The sequence below is a fragment of the Aquarana catesbeiana genome, linkage group LG09 (assembly GCF_042186555.1).
Source record: "Aquarana catesbeiana isolate 2022-GZ linkage group LG09, ASM4218655v1, whole genome shotgun sequence".
Classification (NCBI taxonomy): Eukaryota; Metazoa; Chordata; class Amphibia; order Anura; family Ranidae; genus Aquarana; species Aquarana catesbeiana.
Window position 1 is genome coordinate 228,106,090 of NC_133332.1, and position 17,106 is coordinate 228,123,195.

Genomic DNA, 17,106 nt, shown 5'->3' on the forward strand with positions numbered 1-17,106 from the left:
ATTGATTTCAATGGGCAGGAGCGGTGAATACACCGCTCCAAAGATGCTGTTTGCAGGAGTTTTTTTTCTCTCCCGCCAGCGCACCGAGGGCTTTCACACTGGAGAAACAGCAGCGGCAGCTTTAGGTCGGTTTGCAGGCACTATTTTCAGCGCAATAACGCCTGCAAACCGCCCCAGTGTGAAAAGGGGCCTTAAGCTTGGAGGTTCTATGCTTTGGTTAAAGTGGCACTAAACAATATCCCTATTTTCCAAAAATAACCCATACACATCCACTACTTAATGGTCCTGTAATCTACTTTTTATGAAATCATTTTTTTTCTGTGTTTATCTGCCTTCTTATAAAGTCCTCCGTGAGCTTCGAACCTCTCCTTTTTCAGTACTGTTAGTTTGGAATGAGCAGTGCATGTTAGTTGTAGCCATGTGCTTTGGCCATGAATGCTACAGATCCCATAGTTCATAGTACTAGTCCATCTCAGCAGTGAGCAAGAGATAATATCTACGTTCCTTCATACAGTGGGACCATCGACCACCTTCTAACAGAAAGCCGGATTACAGCAAAAAAAAAAAGGAATTTGGAGGAGACTAAGACTAATAGAAGGTTAAGAATATTTGAATAGATTTTCTTTTAAACCAGAGTTTAGTGTCAGTTTAAGTATTGGGGGAAGTTTAGGCGTTATTGGCTCACTGTAGTGATTAGGTTAGGAGTTGGAGTCATTAAGTGTTGAGACACATAAAAGGGTTAATGCCAAACCAAAGTCAGAGGAAGACTTAGGCAGGGCTTTTTTTCTTAGACAATAGGTGCAGGAACTCCCCCTTTCCGAGTCACCCCTGGTCTACACCCCCTACACACCTCCTTCACCATTCCTTGGTTCCACCCCCTACCCACCTCCCAGTACTGCCCATTTTAGAGAATGCAGAACCAAGTAACAATTGTGGTAATAAGTAATTTGTATAGAATTTGTTAATGATAACAAGAAAGGCAGCCAGCAACAATAGATCCCAACAATGGACCACCCGCAACAAAATACCCCCTCCCCCAGAAATAAAAGACCCGCAGCAGCAATAACCGTTTTCCCTGCAGCCAGCACCAATAGACTCTCCAGCAGCCAGCAACAATGGATCACCCGCAACAAAATACCTCTACCCCCAGCAGCAACAAAATATTTCCCTGGAGCCAGCATCACTAGATCCCTACCAGCAACAACTGACCCCCAGCCACATAAGAGTAAGCAAAAGTAGACTCCCCACCAGCAACAGTGGGCCCTCTGCCTCGCAAAAAAGGATCCCCCAGCAGCTAGCATCAATAGACCCTGCATCCCTTGCCATTGCATACATTCAGTGCTGGAGGTGCCAGTACTGTGTTCCCCCGCGTTCCCACTGAAAAAAGCCCCGGACTCTGCATCATTGGGGATCTGCCATCCGCCTGTTCAGCAGGAATCATCTGATCCCGTGCTGAGCAGACGGACTGTGTCAGTGTGAAAGGGCCTTACAAAAATGTATCGGGGATAAATTGTATCCTTGTATAGCTCGAGAAAGCTTAGAGCAAACGGGCAAGCGAAAAAAGCACGCCTACATTTTGCATACATTTTCTATTTGGTCAACATTTACATTTTTGTATTGCAACTTACAAACAATAAAGCTTGGTCAGGGCTTATACAGCACTTTCTATGGTGCAGGGTTTCTCCCTGTATGCTTGCTCGTGGCTAGTGGTGGAGCTCAGGAGTGCTGGTAATATAGCAGACTTCCTTGTACAATTGCCAAGCTTATGTGGTGTTAAAACCATAAGCAAAAAAGTAATATTTTGCAGTTTACTAATACCTAAAGTGGTTGTAAAGTGAACAGCCTCAGATGATACACAGAGATTAAACAAATCTCCCTACATAAATTTTACATTTGTGTATCTGCTGTCTTCCCCTTTTTACATTCTTTGGAAAGTGCACATTGTGTTAGAAATCTTTCTTCCTCTTTCAGCAGTGGGTGTGGAGTCCGGGCTTACACTGTGTGAGAGCTGATTGGAGGAAAGGCACGCACCCCCCCCTCCACATAGGCAGAGGAACAAAGAAACATGCAGGGATGTAGTCAGAATAGACAAGCTCCCTCCCGACACAAATTTTCAGCTGCTGTTATCTCATGTGTGGGAGAACTTGTCAGAAGTAACTCATACTGATAACAGAGGAAGAGAGCACCAGAGAGAAACGACACTTAGAGCTTTGGACACACATGTCCCTGTTCTGCTTCTCGTGCCCGTGATCGCACGTGGCCAGCGGTCATCGCGAGCTGCTATCCCGCTTAAAGGAGCCGATGTACAGCTACGACGGCTCGCAGAATCGTGCCGACCTGCCGCAGTATAGTGACTTCTTACTTTCTGCTATAAAACATATCCATGTAAAAAACGGTGATCAAGTGTCGCGCACAATAAACCTGATGAACCACCACTGCGCTATGGTATTAATTCCACTGTGATACCTGTAGCTGCCAACTTAAAAATATATAATGTGAAAACGTATTCTAAATAAATAATGCATATTTTTAGCACTGATCACTGTATTAGTGTCACTGGTCACCAAAAAGTGTAACAGTGTCCGATTTGTCCGCCGCAATGTAGCAGTCTCGCTATAAGTTACTGATCGTCACCATTAGTAATAAAAAATAAGTAAATAAAAATTGCGTAAATATATCCCATAGTTTGTAGACGCTATAACTTTTGCGCAAACCAATCAATATACGATTATTGGGATTTTTTTTAAGCAAAAATATATAGCAGAATATATATTAGCCTAAATCAATGAAGACATTTGATTTTTTTCCATTTTTTTTACTGGATATGTTTTATGTGAAAACGTATTCTAAATAAATAAAATAATGGCGCTATAAACACCATAAGAATCAAATAATGGTGAATAAAGTGATTATAAATTAGAACCAGTGATGCAAATGAACAATAATGATGGAGAATACTGTAGCTGTACCAAACAGCCATATACTAAGTGACCGTAGTAAGTGCTATATCTCTACCAAAACAACTCAATGGTGTATGATCATAATTCTTGAATAAATAAACATTGCAAAATATACAAACATTTCTCTTAGTGACAAAAGAAAAATATACAAAAAAGTCAAAACAACTGCAAATAATTCATGCAATGTTAAAGACGAAAGACTAAAATAAAGCCCGTGCTCAAAGGTGGATATCAAAAGGTGACCCTCAAACATAAATCTTCCTGTGTCAAAAACAACTCCTTCACCACACCGACTGTGATAGTGATCCACTCATATGGAGCCGCACTCACCAGAAAATAATGCCTTGCACTCTCATGCTCGGCATATATGCAGTGATAAAGTGCCCAAAAAGAGTTATCCAGACTGGATGGAGCTGCGTCCACAGCAGATAGAGTTCTCTAGTTATCAGCACTCCTCACTCCTCTCTGTTTATGTGCTTTTTAACTTTTTTAGAAATGTGAGTATAATGATAGATCTTTTTATGCAATTCAATAAATGTTCTTAAACAGTATTACACTATTGTAAGCATTATTTCTTTTCATGGAGACATACCTTTTTTTCCTGGTGAGGAGTGCCGATAACTAGAGAACTCCATCTGCTGTGGACGCAGCTCCATAAAGGGCAGCTGTCGGACTAGCCCAGTGTTCAAAATACCCATCCTCGCAACGGAAGATAAGGCGGGAATCCCCGGCTGACATGGGGAGGATCCAGGAAAGGAAAATTACGGTAAGTATGGGCAACAATTTTCCTTATTTCTGGACCTCCCCATGTCAGCCTACTATGGGATGTACCAAGCAACCTTCGATAAGGGAAGGAAAGAACAAAACAAGTCAGAGATAATACTGCTGCTTAAACAAATTTAATGGCCGACAGCCGCAGAAATAACAGAAGAACCAAACATTTCTGCAGGAGCGAGGGCTACATTTAGCCTATAATGCTGGATAAACGTGTTGGGTGCGCTCCAACTCGCTGCTGTGCATACTACCTCGGGTGACACCTTCGCATAGGCTCCCCATGATGCTGCCATGCCCCTGGTTGAGTGCGCCCAGATCTCTGCAGGAGAGGAAAGGCCCAGAGACTAGTAAGCGATCTGGATGGTCTTCACAATCCAGGATGAGACAACCCTAGGTGGAGCCGCCATGCCCTTTTTAGGTCCCAAAGGGAAGATGAACAATTGATCTTGCTTGCGAAACTCCTCAGTTGCTCCAAGTAAGCTGAAATAGAGGAGACCAAGTCTAGCCTCTTCCACTCATCCTGCAACTGGTCCACGGTGAAGGCTGGTAGAATAGACTCTCAATTCATGTGAAATGCAATAGAGACCTTTGGTAGAAAGCTAGGAACTGGTCTAAGAACAGTCTTGTCGGGAAAAATCACACAAATAGGCTCTCTGGATGAAAAGGCGCATAATTCACAAACCCTCCTAGCGGAGGCTATGGCCGCCAAGAACACCGTCCTTAGTGTTAGATGAAATAAAGAACAGGATGATGTTGGGTCAAAAGGAGGAGCCAACAAAGCTTTTAAGACCAGAGTCAGGTCCCATTTAGGAAAGTAGGACTTCAGGGGAGATCTGATTTTAATGGCTGCCTTCAAGAAACGGATCACGACAGGGTCTAATGCCCACCTGGAATTCGTCATTGCCAAAAGGGCAGAAATCTGTACTTTCAGAGAATTATAAGCCAGGCCATTGTCCAGACCCTGCTGGAGAAATTCCAAGATGTTTGAGACTGAAGGAGATTCGGGCTGCCACCCCCTCTCTGCCGCGATGCGTCAGAAAGCCTTCCATACCCGGCGATAGGTCGAGTTTGTTGACTTTTTACGAGACTGTAACAAGGTCTTCAACACTTGCTCTGTGAGGCCTAAATCCTTGAAAGATCTCCTCTCAATTTCCATGCCATTAACCTCAGCCTCCTGGGGTTTGGGTGACATATTCCGTTTTGGAACAGGAGAGCCCGACAAGGTGGCAGCAGGATTGGTTGACACAACTTCATTCTCCACACTAGTGGGAACCATGGCCTCCTGGGTCAGAATGTTAGGACTGCTATGACTGTGACTCCTTGTAAATCTTCAACAGGGTCTTGAGGTTTAAAGGAAGCGGAGGGAATACATACACCAGGGGGAAGTCCCACGGTTTGGACAGAGCATCTTGGCCGTAAGCTTGTGGATGGTATGTTCAAGAGAAGAAGCAAAGAAGCTGGGCATTCTTTATCGATGCCATGAGGTCTATTACAGGCAACCCCCGAAGTCTGAAGATCTTTCGCAGGAATTTCGGATTCAAGGCCCATTCGCCGGGATCCACAAAGTTCCGACTCAACTGGTCTGCCAAGGTATTCTCGGGCTCTGGGAGATAGGCTGCCGTCAGGGAAATGAGATTCTTCTCTGCCCACTAGAACAACTGGCACGCGACTTGAAGAAGGACCCGGCTCCTGGTGCCCCCCTGGCGAGACACGTACGCAACAGTGATCTTGTTGTCCAACAATATTTTTACCGCTTGATCTTTCAAGAGTGGTCGGAAGGCTAGAAGAGCGCGCCGAACGGCCTCTAATTCCAGGAAGTTTGACGTTTGTGAGATGTGTGGGGGCCACCGATCCTGAGCCTGCTGGCCCAGGCAGTGAGCTCCCTAACCCAGGAGACTGGCATCGGTAGTCAGCACCACCGGATCTGGAGGCCGAAGAAATACACCCCGGGCCAAGTTGCGTGAGACTGTCCACCAAAGGAGGGATTGACTTATCGATCTTGGAATGTATATCCTCTGCATCAGAGAGTGACGATCCCATTGGAGAAGGAAATTGCACTGAAAAGTTCTTCTTCTCCACCTGGCCCATGGAACTACCGGGATCGTGGCTGATAACACTCCGAGATAGCGCATGCATTCTCTCGCTGCAAGGAATGAACTGGTCATTACGCTCCTGGTTTGCATCTGAATATCCCGAATCTTCCTCCGAGGGAGAAAGACTCGACCCCGAATTGTGTCGAATTTCACCCCCAGGTATTCTAAAACCTTGGTTGTCTGCATTTGGCTCTTCCGGTAGTTGACTAGCCAGCCGAACCGAGCCAGTGTTTCGCAGGTGAGGGCCACATGCTGAAGGAGAAGATGTTCTGAAGAAGCTAGCCGTAGCAGATCGTCCAAATAGTGAAAAATTTGAACATCTCTGATTCTGAGGGTTGCAATGATCGCTAAAAGCACCTTCGAAAAGGTTCTGGGTGCCGTGCAAAGGCCAAACGGGAGGCACCGAAACTGGTAGTGAGAGTCTTCCACTGCAAACCTGAGGAAACGATGATGAGCAGGATGGATGGGAATATGTAAATAGGCGTCCGCCAGGTCGATGGAGGCCATCCAGTCTCCTTCTTTCACCATGAATATTATTGTCCCCAACGACTCCATTTTGAAAGGCGGAACCCTCATGTAAGAATTTAAAGCCTTCAGATCTAATATGGGTCTGAAACCTCCCAAAGCTTTCGATACTAGGAACAACGGAGAATAGACTCCTAGACCCCGTTCTTGCATTGGCAACGGGATGATGCCTTTCGCTGTCAGCAATTTGTCTATATAATTTTGCAAACAGAGCCTCTTCTCCGAGGAAGGCGGGAGTCGGGTTTCCATAAACAGAGACTGTGGCAGTCTTGAGCCAAATTCGAGACGATAGCCATCTCAAATTATGGCCAAAACCCATGCGTCCTGAATTTCGTCTGCCCAAACCCCCTCGAACTGAGCGAGCCTCGCTCCCACATGAGGGTCTTGGGCGGAGAAACCTTCAAAAGGTTTTGTCAGAGGCCTTCGTGGCTTGGCCGTGTTCGGACTTGGAGGCCTTAGGAAAGGATGAACCAGCTGGTCTCCATTGTCTGGAGAATGGCCTGCCAGGTCTGTAGGAAATTGCTTCTTTAAAAACTTCCCTGGACCTCCTTACTGGACGAAAAGGCTGCCGCTGTCTTCTCTTTTCTTGCGGTATTAGGCCCGATTTACCCCCGGATACGCGTTGGATGGCTGACTCCAAAGGTTTACCAAAAAGTAGTTTACCATCAATAGGCACTGAACATAGGCTCTGTTTTGAAGAATTGTCTGCCAACCAGTGTCTTAACCATAATGCTCTTCGAGCTGTCACGGAGTGGGTCATGATCTTCGCCGTCATTCTGACCTGGTCAACGGCCGCTTCTGCCAGGAATTCGACAGCTGTTTTAATTAATTGCAGGGGCGAGGGACCGCCAGCTTCAAGCTCTTCTGAGGAACTACTATCCAACTCCGATGCCCAACTTTTGAGGGCCGCAGCCACAGAGGTAAGGGCCAACACCGGCCTGCACGCCGCCCCTGCCACTGAATACAATCGTTTTAAATCCGTGTCCACTCTACGATCCATGGGATCTCTGAAAGAGACCGAATCTTCTAATGGTAGAGTGATATGACGGGCCAAACGCTGCAGTGAGGCATCCACCCTGGGGGTAGTGTTCCACAACTCCACATCCTTCTGGCTGAATGGATACAATTTTGACAATCTGTTATTGATGCTAAACTTTCTTTTCGGCCTAGCCCATTCATCCTCCAATATTTCCTGGATCTCAAAAATGAGGGGAAAGGAAGGCAGGGACTTCTTCAGTTCTGGGTAGTATTTCCGTTGTTTTTTCGGCGGAGGGGTTTCCTCCTGCCACTGCAATGCATCTTTCACTGTTTCCACCAATATGGGGACTAATGCAAAATCGAAGGTGCGTGATTCAGGGGTTACTTCGGCCTCTGAGGAATCGGAGTCGGACTCTCTGCCTGCCTCCAAATCCGAATCTGCCATAGAGGATGCTGGTCAAGCGCTTTGGAGAGGAGGACTTAGATGAAAATGAAGACTGCACCCTGTGCTTGCGACTGGATCTGGTCTTTCCGGAGGCTTTTCGATGGTCTAATCCCATTTGGCTCAGGCATGAGCGACTGCAATGAGGCACAGGAGAAGGGGATCTGGAATACCGAGATCTTAAGGAAACCTGCATGCGACCCTGCGATCTGGCATGTCTTGATTTTTTTCTTACTTTTCAGAGGCAGTGCAGCAGCCTTAGAGCCTCTTTGCGGGCATTTAGCTCGCACTGGGCTTTTCTCTCTGTAAAGACAGAAGAGGTGCTCTCTTTTAAAAATAAATAAATAAAAATTAAAAAAATTATAAAATAAAATCTAAATACATATGTATACAAAAAACACATACGTAAAAAAAAAATAAAAAATATATATATCAAAAAGAAAAGCATGGGTAAAAACCTTTCCATGGGTTCTTCAGTGCAAATAGGCAGAAAACAGACAGGCAGATGGACCTGCAAGGCAAGTGTGTGGACCAATGCAGAGTGTACAGCGGTATCAAACACAGCAAGTCTGCAGCATAGTAGTGAGGACAGCTTACCTTAATGCAGAGCAGCCTGACGAGCTGGAGCGCTGAGAGGAATGCAGGGAAGCCAGAGCTTGGAAACACCGCCCCTTAAGGCTGGCAGCGGCGTGAGTCAGTGAGGAGCGTCCCGGCGGTTGCTAGGCAACTGCACGAGAAGGAAAGCCGTCATGACTTCACCCACCTCGCTCAGCGCCGCTCAGACACACGAGGGGCGAAATACAAAGCCCAGCGGATCGCTAGCCACCAGGGAAAGCCAGGTAAACTGCTGCACACAGCCCCACACCTGCCTGTTTATGTCTGCCAGCGATCAGAACAGTTATTTAAACTGTTTAGTAAACGTCCCTGCATCACGGGAACCCACCACCTTAGGGGATTTACAGCCCATCTGGGGGGGGGCGTTTCTGTATCGGGAGAGGCTTAACCTTACCAGGATTTCACCCGACCCATTCTTCACTCACATTATAATTACATTTTTTTTTCTTTTCTAAAAGGCGTCCGGAGCGAGGACGAAAAAAGAACACTGGGCTGGTCCGACAGCCGCCCTTTATGGGCTAGAAAAAAGGTGGTCCTGGAGGGGTCACAGGGGGCGGAGCTAATCCATAGTAGGCTAACATGAGGAGGTCCAGGAAAGTGAAAATTCATAACACATAAAGTACACTGTAATCTTACAGATTACATTACTGTATGAAATCATTTCACATCCCTTTTGTCCCCAGTGCTTTGTCCTATGCCCTGCATGCAGTTTTATATTATATATACTGTTCTTTCTGCCTGGAAACTGGAGATTGTCCATAGCAACCAAAAAGTGTCCCTTTACGTCAAAAGTGGTTTTAGACCAGCTAGAAAACAGCGATAGTAAATTAGAACACCCAGGATATCTACTAGACTCTTGGTGGACAGATTTAAGTGTGTTATTGCTAAGAATTACAGGCCTACAATATAAAACGCCAAATTTCTATGCAAAATAATTGTACCGCTTTGAGACGCAAAAATCTGAAATAATCATATCCCCAGGGAGGTTAAGGTTAAAAAAACACGAGGGTTTACAACCCCTTTAAGGACTGATGGCGGAAACGCATTCGCATTTTTTGACTGTTCTTATGCAATAATTTAAACAATGTTTTAGCCGACTTCCATGGCACCAGCTTTCTCCCTTTTTTGCATCTGATCTGCATGATACTGTGATATGGGGGCCGTAATGATGGGGGGCCGTCCCTGTGTCAAGCTAACTTGTAGCTAATAATTGCCAGCTTGATGTATTCCCCTCTCTCTTCTCATACCTTCCTCTTAGCTTCTGCCCAAACCAACAGTATCAGAAAGATGTAATTCTACATTGACCCTGATGTTGCTTTAGATTTACAAATCCATTCTCCAATGTTTTGCTCTACAGACAAAATACGTTATCACATAATGTGCTTGTAGACCCCAGAAGGAGGTCTTGTCATGATGCAAAAAATTGGAGAATGGATTTGTATCCCATGTTGACAATTAATCATGGCCAAAAGGCATTCAAGTCTTGATTCCCAGACAAAATTTAGTAGTCAGTAGGTGTCTGTTAACATGACAATGACAAACTGATTTGCCTACCTAATAATTTTGACATGTTTTAATGATAAAAAGGCTTTTTTAGTATATTTTAAAAAAAATCCCTTCTCAGGTATTTTATTATTATAAGCTGACAAATTCCCTAAATTTGAGAATAAAACATGCATTTTATTTAGCACTTATTGAGGGACACAGAAATTTAGCCAGGTAATACTGTTGCCAACAGGAGTCTGGACACTGGCAAAAAGAAAAATTGTAAACAAGCTCACATATAAACTGACTGTTTTTAGCATGGGGTCTGGTGTAAACAAGCTCTGAAGCCTGAAGTTTTGCTAGCCTTTTTTTTTGTCCTTGGATTTTTTCCTCTAGAACCTAAATTCAGATTCCATGTGGCACTGCTGCTTGAGCTGATCTGTATATAGCAAATATCCAGGCATTTCTTCAGCACTTGCTTTGAAGGTTGTACCCGACTCGGCTGGACCAGACTAGTGGGGCTTACTTGGAATGTGACTTTAGAGCCCGGGGCTCCTCATTTCAGAACTTAATGTATTGTGTTAGTCGCAGTGTGCTTTTCACGTCTAGAGCCTTGGAAGAGGCCAAGGTGTGACCCTGTTTTTGAAAACCTGGTAAGGCTAGTTGTGCTGAAGCATCGGGAGATACTTCACTGTTTGCACTGATGTGCCGCTTATCAAATTTCCTGTCACTGCTACTTCTACTGCAGTAGGGGTTAATGCTCAGGGACTGGTCCCTGATGTCATCCACCAAGTGGATACCACGCTTCAGACTTTCTTTATCGCCATTCAGCCTAGAGAAGGTACCAGCCTGCTGCTGCTCCTGAAACACCATGTGGATCTCCAGTCTGTCTTACCGCCTGTTTACAGTGACCTAGTCACCAGTGGGTGTCATTAACCTTCATCAGTACCAGCTGCCTGGTATTAGTAAGTATCAGAGGGCTTGCAACTCCACCAGGCCCATTGTGAGGCATACCCTCTGCATGGAAGCAACATGTTTTCCTAAGACACAGCAGAGTTTGGCTGCCACAGCCTGTACTCCCCTAGGCATTGTGGGGTATTTACCCAGTATTTTCAGAAGGAACCAACTCCTGTACCCTGGACCCTGGAACTTCTCATCAGAGTCTTTCCCTGGTCCACTGAGTGAGGCAGAGCCCTGCTCTATGTCTACTGGGACAGCCATATTAACTCTGGACTTTGCTACTGGTCCTACTTCACAACCTGGGCATTCTGCATGCAGGGGCTAGGGGTGCACCGGTGCCTTTCCCCTGCAGAGTCTGCCTATGACCCATTGATGTTTTTTTTCCTGTCTTGACCCCTTGGTCACTGGCACCCTCGCTTATCAAGCAGGAGACTTCATTTCATTTGGGCATTGGTTCCTCGGGTAGTCATGAGTTGGAAATAGGCCCCACTCACCCTGTGGGACTGTCACTGGTTGTTGCCCACCCCTCAGTTGGACTGCTTTTGGACATCCTGACTGTATCTGAATTCCTGTGTCCCTGAGTGGATGATAAAGAAATTAGGATTTTTGTACTTAAAGGAAAAATCTTGTTCTTGAAGTTGATTTACAACTGAGCACATTCTACAGACAAGCAGCGGCAGCAGGAATGCACAGGCTGACGTGTTCCCCTACCTCTGCATTCCTGCTGCCGCTGTTTGTGGAGACTGCTTAGAGCTGTGACAAACTGAAATTATGAAGCAGCCATCTCTTTTCTAGCTGGTTACAAATCATCTGCAGCAGGAGAGGATGCAGGTCAGACCTCATAACTAGGTTAAAGCACCTAACAAGAGAATAGAAAAAAGAGGGCGCACCAGCCTTGTGCATTATCCTTTGATATATGCCTGGGCAACACATTTGTGTGCAAGAGTATTTATTTTGCTGCTATTAAAGCACCTAACAACATGGGATAAAGTTCTACATGTAGATTGTCCCATAGAGGACAGAACTATAAAAAATGAAAATGATAAATTGTCTTTAAGCCTTGGGATAAATACAGGGAGAACCTCCTACACTTCGGTTTTTCATCCAGGCTCATCTAAGTTCCACTTGTCCTCTGCATCTAATGTTCTCAATGTGATGATCCTGGAACACACTTTCTGGTGATGCTGGAACACCACCTCGCTGCCATTTTGCTGACATATTCCAGTGTTCCCACATCTACCTGTTAGATAGAATACTTGCCCTGGAAGTTAGACTGTGACAAGCTTGTGGGAAGTATACTTCCACTGCCTGCTTGCTGATTCTGCATAGAGGTATATGTGCTTATTCTGCAGAGGATTACACAGTGCTCAAATTAATGTAAACTGACGGAACTTTATATAGTATTTACTAGATTTTATTACAGCTGTATTAAACACAAAACCATAAATGTGATACATTGCAGCTTGCTAATCATTTAATGTGGTGGCTGCATTTGTTTTCTTTTTTTAGGCTTTTCCCCTCTGTTTTCATCTGGTGATTTGGCCAGTAACACACATTCCTTTATTACAGTGCCCCCAATCTAGAGGAAGGAACATAGGGGTCACATTTGGACAGCAGCATTGTCAGTCTGGGGGGAGGGGAGTGTCAGATGTACTAGCAGATTTAAATACACTAACAAATTGAAGCCAAACTCATGCTTAGACTTTATAAGCAGTTATAGCAAACCTTTTTTCCCTTTTGGGATAAACGTTTACATTGGTCAATAAAAAGCTCATCATGGTAAACTGCAGCACATCAATTGGTCCGATCGGCCCCACCTGTCCGTTTTTGAGGTGGACCCAATCGGACCCTCGGTTCTACTCTGTGGAGCAGCAGATGTTAACGGTTGTTGGTTTACACCCACCTACCTCCAATCCGATCTGCTAAAAAAAAAAAAATGGAAGAGGATTTGTTCCCCTACGTCTAGGCAAATCGGAGAGCCCATAGAGCAGAGCAGCAGGCTGTATCCGCGTCCGTGTCCGCTCTACATATGAGAAGCAGACACGGACCTGTCATCTGCCCACTCTGCTCTGCTCAGCAGGTGATCGGGGATAGATCCCTTGCCGAGCAAGCGGATTCCACCCCGTGTGAAAAGGGGGTTCAGGACAGTAAGGACTCATTTACATTACAGTGTGGCCAGTGACCAGTTACCAAATTACTTAAGTGGCCCTCACTCTTCAAAAAGTTGAGTACCCCATGCTGTAACTGATACATCTGCAGGAGAGCGTGTTCTTTTGAAAAAAAGACTTACTGGCTAGATTGCCAAGTAACAATAAAGGAAAGAAAGCCTAAAAAAGAAAACAAATGCAGCCATCACATCTAAGAATTGTCAAGCTGTAATATAATGCTTGCTCTTGGTGTTTAATACTGCTTTAATATCCCACTGAATGCTTTTACATGTTGCCTGGCATTGCTTTTTAATTCCCATACTAAATCTGTGTGATTTGGCCTTTTGAGGATATCTCAGCTGTCCTCCAGGTATTATCTGTCATCTTACGATTGGTATCGCTCCACTGGTTCTATCTAATTAAGCAAAGAAAAAAAAAACTGTCAACTGCTGACTGTTACGGTGACTCCCTGGAAATTGCAGATAGCATCAGCACGCAAGGTAACGGCAAACAGCCAAATAATACTGCACTACTAGATTTATTGATAACCCTACCGTAAGCATATCATTCTTCCTGCCAGGTCTGCTCTCTCTCTGGCTTTAGTTAGCATAGGAATTAGAAAGATATTTGCAGGAAGAAATCTTTGCAGCATAAACTGTTTTACTAATAATAGTATTGTGAAATCTTAAGCCTAGTACACACTACTAGTTTTTTTTTTTTTTTTTTCAACCCAGCGGGCTGAATGAAAAAAAAACTGGCCGTTCATGTCGGAAGCCACTGTACTAACAATCCAAAGTTAGTACAGCGATCTCCCCTGATGCTCTATTGTGTTCTGACAGCCCCCCCTAGAACATTCTGGTCAGTGCCCTCCCATTGGCTGGGATCGCTGATCGGGAGTCGTTTTTTTGGTCATGCCTTTTCGAGAGAAGCCGGCCTGGCTGCCGTACACACGGGCCCAGTGTCGGCCGGTTTCTATTGAACCTGCTGGTGTCGTCCGACATTCAGCCTGTGTGTACGAGGCTTTAAGGTGTATTTATATATAATACATTTTTCCATTGCTTGTGGTACGGCAAATAAAATCGCACTGTCGTTTGACAAATCAGTCACTGTCCTTTATACAGTGATAAAGCCTAGCTTCAACCATTTTTTAATTTTGTTTGTTTTAGATACAGTGGGAAAGATTAAAAACTCTTTTGTGACCTCATTGAAATTTTCCATTGCTTCCTAAACTGGTGAAGCTTTTAGACAAAATGGGGTTGTCACCAGAACAGGAAGGTACAGACAGTAATATAAATTACAGAAGCTCTAACCCTTCCTCACTGTGCTAAAGGTTTTTTTGTATGTGTCCATGTTGGACAGATTTGCCATCACTTCCTGATCCGGCATTGAAAGATTAACCCTAAAGTTATTAAAAAAAAAAAGGTTTTGGTGGGAGTTAGGCTGTTAGATTAAACCCATCACAATAAACTCTTGGTGAACAGGGTTTTCAAAGGTCCAAATAGTTTGTTGTTCCTCAGGTGCCTGTAAGTCTCTATTTTCTGTTCATAAGTATTAGCCTAAATGTTTGTATGATCTATGGCGGGGGTCCCCAACCCCTGGCCCGCAGACCGGTGTCGGTCCGCGGGCCTGTTGATGATTGGGCCGCACAGCAGGAGGTGAGCGGCGACCACGGTCCGCAGAGGGCTATCAGACCGTGCTCGTCGCTCACTACCTTCTCTGCTGCCATGCCTGTGTGTCCTCTCCCAGGCATCTCTGCACGCCCAGCCAACGATGTCATCCTATCAGCAGGACAGAGGGTGGTAGGAGCTGCAGATCAGAATAGAGAGCTCCTCCGCCCCTTGCCCTGTTGATAGGATGACATTGTCAGGTGGGCGTGGGAGCCGGGAGAGGACACATAGACTAATCACAGCTTCTGTCTGCTAAAGGTAGGAGTCCTGTGCAGGGGAGGCAGAGAATAGCGATGTGTGATGTTAGAGAGGAAATGGGGGGCAGACTGCAGGGGGCACTGTGTTGGGGGAGGCTATGATTGCTAGGGGCACTGTAATCATTACAGTGTCCCTTTACAGTGCAGTCCCCTTTATAACACAGTGCCCCCTTTACAGTGCAGTCTTTCACATCACAGACCCTTTTACAGAGCAGTCCCCTTTACATTAATGTGAAGGGGCACTGTGATGTGAAGGGGAACGAAGAACACTGATATAAAGGAGGGGACTTTTTCCTGTAAAGGGGGGGATGTGGTGGGAAGGGGGGCTAAAGTCCGACTCCGTGAATATCTCATCCCTCGACCCGCCCCTGGATGTCTGTCATCAAGAAGACTGGTCAAAGCAGTTAAAACGGGCAGTGGCGTCACTAGGGTTGGTGTCACCTGGTTCGGTATAACATGGTGTCACCCCCCAATAATTTTTTTCCCTTTGGTGGCGTGTCGGTACCATGGCAACCACACACACACACACACACACACACACACACACACACACCTCACCCTGGGCTCAGGCCGGCGGTGGACACCAGGACACCCCCCCGCACCTGATCCGAATCTGGGCGCCGGGTGGCAGCTGGAGTCTGGAGAGGAGGGCAGCTTCACAGCGTGCAGCCGCCGTGCCGCCCGGGCGGAGATACTAGTAGTGTGTGTAGTGACGTCAGTATGTCTGCAGTGCAGTGTGAGATGTGACAGGCTGAGGCTCGCTGGCTAAGTAGGGTAGGGAGGAGGAAGAAGAAGAAGGAGGACACACTCACACAGTAACACACCAGGCGCGGCCGCGGCGCTGGAGGTGTGTTGTTCCAGGGCTGCGGGATGAACGGGTCAGCTGAAAAAAAATAAATACCAGGGCTTTCCTCACCGTTGGGAGGGTGTCACCCCTCTAGCGGGTGTCAACCAGGTGCGGACCGCACCCCCCTAGCAACGCCTCTGGAAACTGGAGTTCAGTGATGCACTTTGGGGGGATCTTCTCATTTTGAGTGCAATTTTAGGAGTACAGTGTTAGCCAAAACTACAGCAGAAAAAGATTTAGGCGTACTAATTTCATATTGCAGAATTAGCGAATGGCGTGGCCAGGCAGTGGCGAAAGCTAATAGAATTCTGTGGTACATCACCAGCAAGAGGAAGAGGTCCCGATCCCAATATATAGAGCTTTAGTTGGATCTATTTTAGAATATTGTATCCAGTTCTGGAGGCTTCACAAAAAATGGATATTAGTGAGGTAACAAGTCCAGAGATAGCCACCAACAATGGTGAATAAAATTTATTAGGTGATCTAGGAGGAACTTAAATACCCTATCACCAACTTAATAGCAGGTAAAAGCACAGAAAAATTAAGTATTTTAAATGCTTACTTGCATTGCGTTTTTCCATAATAGATCTTTATCCACGTTTATTTTGCCTTCGAACTCGCTAGAAAATGTGACAACTCTAGGAGAGTGAATTCCCTAGCACAGCCCCTCCATCCTTGTATGTCATTGCCTTTCCTTTTTGGTTCTGGCCCAGCTCCTCCGCCCCTCCCTTCAGCTCTGTATTAATGAGGCTGAGGGGGGAGGAATGAAGGGGAATATTATAGAGAGTCACTTGAGTCTTCACCACATCTCTAAAGCTTTGAGTCATCTTCACATCCAAAATGGCACCCAGCAGCAGTCTCAGGGCTTTTGGATAGCTACACAAAGGAGGCTATTACTGATCAATAACCTTGATAAAATATGCTAAATTCACACAACATCTGGAAGGAAATTAATGGTCGGGCGACAGAGTCTCTTTGATATGTACAGACCCAAGGTAAATGATTGAAACCACAGAGTACAGGGTTGGAATAAGTTTCAAGCGAGCGCTATTTTCAATTTCAAAGAACATGACCTCAAACTACCAAACTAAATTTAGAAAGTATTATTTTTACTGAAAGAGTAGTTGACTCTTGGAACAGACTTCTATCAGAAGTAGAGAGTCATTCCATAGTAAGTGAATACAAATTTGTTAGGAGAATCAAATCTGTTGTTTTTTTTTTTTTTTTAGCTGTCCAAGAGAGCATATCCAGAAGCATTTATAACATTTATTTATCTATATAGTGTACTTATATTTTGCAGAGTTTCAGGCATTTGAGTGATGCTTCATTGCATCATGTGGTTATCTGTATGTAGAT

The 17,106-nt window shown here is 45.3% G+C and overlaps 1 protein-coding gene across 9 annotated transcripts in view; it reads left to right on the plus strand.

Moving 5' to 3' along the window:
- LOC141108356 (zinc finger protein 618-like) overlaps positions 1 to 17,106 on the plus strand; it is a 270,313-nt gene that overhangs the window by 228,626 nt on the left and 24,581 nt on the right. The gene's annotated exons all lie outside the window — the stretch shown is intronic.